Raw genomic sequence first — 9039 nt, 5'->3', positions numbered from 1 at the left:
CTAATTTTCACAACAAAAACTTAGCACACAGACTCGCTTTAAAGAACAGGTAGACATGAACTCGGAAATGGCCTCTTGGTTGGTTTGTCACTCGCGAGAAGTGAGCATGTAGCATTCTATCCTTTTGTACACAGCTTGATGCTGTGTTTCTTGTCGCGGCTAAAATGTTCTCTTTACAGCAGTAGTGGATTGATAGCGTTTTTGATGGAATAGCGCTGTTGTTTTCCGTTAGATAGCCAAGTATGAGGGGTTGCCTTTCGGAACTTCAATGCGTATTCTGTGCTTTTTGTGCAGCTTAAAGTGTAACTATCGCACACTTAATTGTTCACATGCTATAATGAGATTTGCATTAAGTCCGCACTCGCACGTAATAGGATGGGGCCTGCCTCAGACTTCTTAACTCGAAGAGTAATGTCATCGTCAAAGTGTCTTTTTAGTTAGTCCTCAAGCTCGTCACTTTACATACGGCTTTCTCGTATCGTAGGGGTCGATAATAGCATTTCGTGCGGCAGTTAGCCCACATAAATCGGCTCGAAGTATCGAAGAAGAGATGTCCAAACACTCTTACCAAACACATTTATCTTCTTCTTTGCAACCAAACATTTTGTCCGTCAAAGAATGCAACATTCGCCACATTCTTCCTCTCTTGACTAGTTACCAAGCCCTTATATTTCAACCGCGCGCCATTTTCAACGGAAGAGCCTGCTTGCAGGCTAGGGAAACTGTAATCCGCGTTTGCCTCTTTAATTTTTTTTTTCAACTTCTCATTTTCCGAGGCAGTAAATTCCTTAGAATCCGCTCACAGTTTCTGTTTTTGTTAGCTTCTATTCTCTCCTTCTGCCCCATTCATACGAAATAATTTTTATTTTTGTTTTTATCCAGAACTTTATTGCTTCACAATAGTTACTAGCGCCATTGGCTTCTGAAAGCTCAAAATCTACTAGCCTAAACTGAAATTTCACTAGCCTGTGGCTAGTTGGCTACCGCTAGTCTCGAGCCCTGTCACGGAAGTCGTTTTGCAGCTCGGTTTCGCAGACGCTATTTTTCGTGGGAGAGAAACGACCGCCGGAAATACGTCTGCGTTCGCTGGCTATACGATAACCGGATATTATATGCAACGAAAACTAAAACTCGTTTCCGGTCACGTACACAATTCTTTAATAACTGGACGCTCCATGAGATTACACTGGGTTGCCTGTGGTACGTGTTACTCAAAAACAGAAGGGACTGAGTTGGGTGGTATTGAACTGCAGCGTTCCAGGCAATTTTTCAAAGTCAGGGGTCATTAAGACCATTTAAGGGGTCCCCCAGAAGTCGTGCCAGCAGAGGCCCTTTCGCTCACACGTTCATACGACGAAACAGATCTTTTTCGGAGGTTAAAAGCCTGGCTACCAGTTTATTAATCATTTGTCAGAAAGAAAAAATTCCTGTCAATAGGCACGTATTGCGTACGCGTGGTAGTGCAGTAACACAGCGCTTTATTCGATATTGTCAACTGAGCTGCGTTTTTGCTTCCAGGAGATTTAAGTTGTCTGTGTAATATGTAGCTCTAATAGTACACGACATTGTTTTGGTGTTGTATATTATTGTAGTGCCATGGTAGAAGTCTTAGGTAAATAGCCCCCTGAGAAGACATGTGGTTACTAGCAAAGTACTAAACTTAAAAAAATTGAAGAAAATTAAAGAAATCGAGAAAAATTGGCTTCTAGGCTGACATGTTGATCATTTTCAAGTTCCCTCACAACTTCTTTTCACCACAAGTTTAAGCGTGCACTCTGAGCGTGTGACAGCGTTGTAATACAAAATTTCACCGAAGTTTATGCCAGTCCGGTTAGTATCTGGATGGGTGACCTAAAAATATACCACTTTGTAACAGAAGCATAGAACGAAAATTCTATTTTAACGCTCAAAAATGAGAACTAAGCAAGGTACAGATTTTGTTAGCTTGCTTTATGCAAAACAAATATTGATGCAAAAGTAAATAAATATTGATACACAGTTTTTAGGAATTGCGGAAGGAAGTTTTCAGAACGGTCGATTGAGAATAAAATATTTTGCCGTCAGCGAAAAATAGTTTGCGAGTTTCGCTACGTTCAATTTTTTTATTGTACTTTTGGCTGCACAAGTAAATCGGGACATCGATTTCAGCGGGCGGCGTGTTTACTCGCGAAACAGTGAAGCATTTGTGTCAAATGATGGCAAGATACCGGCTTTTTGTTTTTGTTAGTTTTCTTTTTCTTTCAAGTGTTATAAAGTTTAACAAGAAATGTGCGAATTCAACACAAAGATCACAATCGCCCAACTCTTGAGATTGACCATTGTTTCTGCAAAATCAAAACTTTACTCTCCAAGACCAGGTTATTTGTCACCACGTAATTCCATCGTTTTGGAAATAGCAGCTACTTCATTATTAATCAGCGTCACACTTTTATGCTGATTTTGGGGCTCAATTTGTTGAAGCTCTTGAAAGCACGCTTCCAACAGACCTGTTTATTTTCGTGACTTGTTCACGCGCTGGTTACAGTGCACTACCACAAAAATCCTCCCGTATGACATTTCAACCCACGTATGCAAATTTGGTAAGCTCGAAAATTACACAACATGAAATTTAAATTTACAAAGGCTGGAAATCTCACAAAAACCTTTTCCAGCGAAAAATTTATGGAAACAAACAACATCTATTAGAGGCAAAAAACCCTTCCTATTTCAATTGCGTGCGTGCAAACAACACACAGAATCCGTGTCACAAAGCATATGCAATTAAAGAAATTTCTGACAGTTCACATCAAACCCTTTTCGAAAGAACTTTGGCAGTAAATAATGACGCACGAAAGAGACAACAAGCTTTCAATCAAGTTATTCTTCACTGTCACATTTCCAATCGTTTTTTACCTTTGCAGAGTTGAGTACAAAATAATTGTAAATTGCCAAGCAACTTAGATGCCACTTCAGTAAACACTGTGATGCATTCAAGGCGTTCGATTCCCTCATTGTTTGTTAAATCCATCAAAAAAATTGCTTTTTGATTTCAGTGTTGTATATAATACCAAGTTAGTAAAATACTAGAAACAAAGCTCACTTGATATCCAACGGCGAAAAATGAAATTGTTGTCGAAGACCATTACTCGTCGCTTAAAAGATTCCAGATATTTATTTTTCACCGCCTGTCTTGTTCAGCCAATTGACGTTCCATTCTTGAGCTCCATTAGGATATATTTTGTTTAAAGATCCACTAAAACGCCATTCGCGTTACAATGACTTTCGACGCCACTGAAAGGAAACAAGAATTAGTGAAATTTCCAATTGTTACCGGAAGACTGTGCAGAGTTGAGTACAAATAAATACAAATAGCCAGACAACAGAGATCACAGGTCCACTTAAGGTGTTCGATTCCTTCTCTGTCTTTGTTGAACCCATAAGTTACCAGAGAATTTTCCATTTGGTTTTAGTGTCGTACATAACACCACACTCGGCTCGACGGGCGAAAGATTGTTGTCGAATTCCAGTTACCTAATTGACGTTCCATTCTCCATAAGGGTATATTTTGTTTAAAGATGCACTAAAACGCCATTCCCGTTACAATGACTTGCGACGCCATTGCAGGTTAATTAAATCTCCTCCTGTGTACTCCAGAGAAATCTGCGCATTACCCCAACCCCCTCAAACCTAACAAAATACGCACAGAAGACTCTATGCACAAAGACACCACTTAGCAGGGGAGTGACAGGCAAGACTTTTACCGACTCGGAAAAAAATTTAAAAACGGAGAAATATTACCCTTTTTTGCGACTGGAATTGCCATACTGGCAACCCAGTTGACGTTCAAATGAGGCCTGAATGAATCTCAAGATTATTAGAAATTCAAGTCTTTCGTGATTTCGGTGTCTATGTTGGCTAATAGTATTTTAACTTTCTTTGAAAGCAAACATTAGTCCGTTTAGTTATTGATTACCTACTCCACACAATGCCGTGAGCTACAATGAGCGACAAAAGTGTTGAGACACTTGGCAGTAAAATTCGATTTTCTGCGTCTTGGATACATTCCCTCAACCTTTCTGTGTCGGGCCAGGGGTATCAGAGAATTAACGCTAAATGCAAATAAAATAGAACAAATGCCTAAGTATCGAAAAGCGTCTTTTCCTAAGAGTGTCTCAACTACTTTTGTCGCTCATTGTCTGGAGGCTATTTAAGCAAATTGTGGTGATTTCCTTTATATATCCAAGCTCTAGCAAGTTTATTTTTACAAAAGCGACTAAATGCGTGGTTAAGAGTGATTCCTGACTAAAGAAAAACTGACAAGTGTTTTTATTTCTCACCGAAATTCCGATACTAAGACGAAACCTGGTGTATCCCATTAATAAATGGATCCATATTTAGCCCTCAAGGTGGTGCTTATTGTACTTTTTCACTTTTAAAACGTTCATCGCAATTCTCACTATGCCATCATGGCTATAAGTGTTTCTCTATTCACTTGTCATATTTTGACGAAAAAACAGAAACAGAAATCGTTCTTTGGCAAAAATCTCTCTATGTCTGACCTCAATACAATACTTTACCATTACAAATGGCCTCATAATGACGTCACAGCAATATGTACATATCATTTTGATAACGGCATTGTACTGAGCACATCAAATTTTATATCAACCAATGGTTTTAGAGCTTTTTACACTTTTACTCGGCGAATTTCCAACGGTTTCCCATTGGTAAACCATTTGTATCGAAAAGTTAATTAATTTATTCTATATTTAACGCTTTACCATTGAGAAGTCATGACATGAAGTTCAAAAGCGTGATGAAACAAGTGATCTTATGTAATTTTGTCCGCTGAACAGAATGCTGTTAGCGGAATGCTTCTACCACGCAAGTGTGATGTAAAAATGGTGTCATTACACACGGTTAACTCTCGCTAAACTAATAAAAACGTGCCTTCTGAGCCCAAAAGTTATTTTTATAACATAGTGTCTCATTTTAGTTCCTATTGTACAAAATTTTTGCTTCCTTTTTCAGTTCAGCCTGTAATAACGATTTTTTAATGCAGATAAATGTAGTTTTTTCACCGGTATCCACGAGTAACCACGGGTAACCAAATGATGGTAAAAAGGATACTATTAATATTGATTTAGTCAGTTTCATGGTTACCCGTGGTTACCCGTGGTTGACCGTGGTTACCCGTTGATTTTCCTGTACAGCGGTCGTTTGAATTACTCCAAGATAACCTGCTTTGGGAGTACCACCAATAGTTTGTATTTCAACAATTACTTTATTATTTCATTCCTTTTTCGGAGAGAAATAAGGTGGAGATGACCAACACCCTAAATTGGCGATGTCACGCACGAATGTCACGCAAGATTTCACTTCCAAAAAAGGTGGTAATTTCCTTAAATTTTTGTACTGATGAGCAAGCTTGCCATAATTTTCCCATGAGAAGAACCCAAATCCTGGAATAAAGTAATGGCAGGAATTTCAATTAAGTACTACACCGGTTATTAAAAAAGAAACAAGTGTATTGTTTCAGACAATGAGCAACAAAAGTGTTGAGACTCTTGGCAGTAAAATTCGATTTTCTGCGTCTTGGATACATTTCCTCCCCCTTTCCCCCAAAACAATGTTGATTTTTCTATTTCTTCGACTGCACAGACCACAGCGCCTACACAACATTGAATTGGGGGGCCGGGGGTATCAGAGAATGAACGCCAGATGCAAATAAAATAGGACAAATGCCTAAGTATTTAAAAGCGTCTTTTCCTAAGAGTGTCTCAACTACTTTTGTCGCTCATTGTCTGGAGGCTATTTAAGCAAATTGTGGTGATTTCCTTTATATATCCAAGCTCTAGCAAGTTTATTTTTACAAAATCGACTAAATGCGTGGTTAAGAGTGATTCCTGACTAAAGAAAAACTGACAAGTGTTCATTGCAGATAGAAAAACGTCTGATAATGGTGATCTTTGTTTTGAATAAGTAGAAGAAGATATGAGGTTTCTGGAGTGTAAAGTGCAAAGGAATCTAATATAGCTAAAGAACGCTTCACTCACCAAACTGACAGGCCATTGAAAAGCATGAATAAGTGTTTTCGTTGTCACGGTTAGACGATGTTGTAGTCTCTTCTAGTTTACTGCAACGGTTAGTTAAACCAGCCCAAGTCGACTGACGGAAACCACTCGTTTACTTGCAACTTCTTAGTCACTTTTCATTGAATTCCATCTACCTTCACAAACGCACCACTCTCGCAGTTGACTTTTAAAATCGTCACGACGTCTTAGCGAAGTTCAGCAAATATGCAGTCACGATTTCAAATTTTATGGGAAATGACGTTTCTTTTTCAGAGTAAAAGCAAGTGCGGTAGATGTACGTTAAAGGAATTTGAAATATGTTTGCGTTTAATTGTGCATGTGTCAAAGAGCCAGGACACGGCAGAATAAATTAGTTTTTTTGTTCTTTGTTATCTATTCTGAAGCTTGTTTCACGCCTACAAATCGTACATTACCATAATATTATGCCGAGAAACAACCTGCATAACAGAATGCGTTTACCCAAAGTGTTCACAAGTGCGTTTCTCAAAAATCTCGAAATCCATTTCTTAAACTGTGACCCTTTATTCTGAAAGGCTGGCCTCAAACATGTTTCGAAGTGGCGAATAACGAAGTGATAGTACAGTCTTATGCTTTGAAAGGTCATCCTTATGAAGATACAGTGCCAGGAATAAGGTATGTTTATTCTCAAGAAAGGCACTTACCAATCGAATGAAATAGTGCTTTTTTGAAAATGTTTGTGAAACTCTAGAGGCTAGCCGTTTTCCCAAAATATCGGATTCATCGGAGATTTCAGTTTACTTCGGGGAGACCGTTGAGCGCATGCCGTTGTAATTTGGGCAAAAATTACCTGGGTGGACGAGACCAGTTCACAGACCAAAGTGAAAAACGACCGTCCGTTCCTTGAACACCTAAAAGTTTCGAGACCCTATGCCTCGCGGCCAATTCTTGGTAGGTAGTTGCAATCTTCTTTTTTTTTTTCATGTTGCCACAGTAAAGTGTAGTGTACTTTTGTGGTGTATTCCAGTTTTTAAGGAACCTTTGTTCAGTATGCGCCTTTCCAAGAAAATGAAACCTTACGCCGAGTCATTTAATGTAAGGACCCAGTTTTGCCCAACATGCAACGCGCGCTCAGGAAAATTGGCGGCCATTTTCTTGATCATTGAACGCTTTTCATTTAACTAAAGTATTCCTTCTAACCATTCGGAGATGGCAGCATTTTCTCCTCAGTTCTTTAAAGACCCTGTGTGTTGTTGGTCCGGTTTTGATCCCGCGACCTCCCGCACAGCTCAACAACTGAGCCAACCGCTCGGCTGAGTCCACACCTACCAGCGTGGCATGCCAGACAGGCGTGCCAGGCACAAAAGGCACAAAAGGCATGCTAAGGCCCAAAGAGGACGACGTATGCAAAACATGACCTGTTCCCAACTGGGTGGCTTCATAGTTCAGTTGGCTGAGCATTGCACCGGCCTTGCAGAGATCATTATTGCTTAAATTGTCCAGATAAGTGCCAGGATGACTTCTCTTTCTCGTATAACGATTTTTCTACTTGAAACTGTACAAAATGAAGGTTGGTCCACAGGGGTAGTCCATGGGCTGGGTCCATGAAGGGGTCCATGGACCTGACGTCCGTGTTTTGTATACGTACCCCCTGCGATCTATTGCGCTTAATTACAGGGAGGGTACAGGTCCAGCACCACCGAAAGCAATGCTGAGAGCGATAAGTCAGCCTAAAGAGAGGGATGATATTGTTATCACAAAGCTTGATAAGGGCTCAGACGTGGTAGTAATGGATAAAACTGACTATGTACATTTTTTTATGCTTAAAATTTGTCGGAGCGTTGGTATCACTTTGGACCCCTAGGGGTGCATCTACCTTCCTACGCTTCTAACGTAGCCCTGAGTTATTTTCTTTGGTAAAGAATCTATCGGAGAACAATTCTGTTTAATTTTTCGGATATCTTTTGGAGAGATTTGCCCGTACTCAGGCAAATCAGAATGGGAAGTGAAAAAACAACGTCGAGCGATGGCTAATCCTGGTGGAGGTAGACCGCGTTTATCCGCCTCTGTGCGACATATTCGACTTTTGTTGAAATTGATGGTGCAAAAACATTAAACAAGTTAACTCGGTTAAATATCTTGGTGTTACCTTTGACTTCAACTTAACTTGGACGAACCACATTGACGAGCTTTGTCTAAAACTGTCAAAGGCTGTAGGATTGTTTTCAAAATTGAGGTACCCTGTAAACAGTGATATACTTCCTATGCTTTATTATTCACTATTTTTACCCCTTTCTCACTTATGGTATTCAGGTGTGGGTTCTAACATACACCACCTACTTAAATCCTTTAATTTGACCACCTTACAAAAGCAAAGTTAATACTTGGAATTATGACATTTTCTGAACCTGCTTCACTTTCAGAACCTTTGCTTAAAATTTCTCAATCTTTTAAAAATGCATGTTATTTTTCACCTTGAAATTCTTTCTGTTGTTTATCAGTGTTTTAATAAAGTAAATCCTTCTTGTTTAGCTGATTATTTCAAGGCAATATCTTCTGTCCGTCCGTATTCTACTCGTCAATCATTTTATCAAGACCTCTTTGTAAACGCAGTTCAAACCACTGAATATGGTATTCGTTCCCTACATTACACTGGTTCCAAACTCTGGAGTTCATTACCAAATCATAAACAAATCACTCCCTTTTATAAATTTCGTCAAAAGATAAAGACCTCTATGATTGACCGCTTACTAGACCTCACAAGACCTTGCAACAAGAACTCCTTTCCCCTAAGTTTAGGCCTTCAAACCAATGTGCTGTATAAAATTCCGTGCGCTGATTGTTTCTGGAGCTACATTGGTGAGACTGGAAAGTGCTGTTCAACGAGGAAAAAGGAACACATTCGCAATGTAAAAATATGTAAATCTGGCTCTAATATTGCAGCGCACGCTTGGCGTAACAATCACTCTATCTACCGTCAACATCAAGATCTCTGGCATCTCCCGAA

The sequence above is a fragment of the Montipora capricornis genome, unplaced genomic scaffold (genome assembly GCF_036669925.1).
Source record: "Montipora capricornis isolate CH-2021 unplaced genomic scaffold, ASM3666992v2 scaffold_194, whole genome shotgun sequence".
Classification (NCBI taxonomy): domain Eukaryota; kingdom Metazoa; phylum Cnidaria; class Anthozoa; order Scleractinia; family Acroporidae; genus Montipora; species Montipora capricornis.
This window is presented reverse-complemented; position numbering follows the sequence as displayed.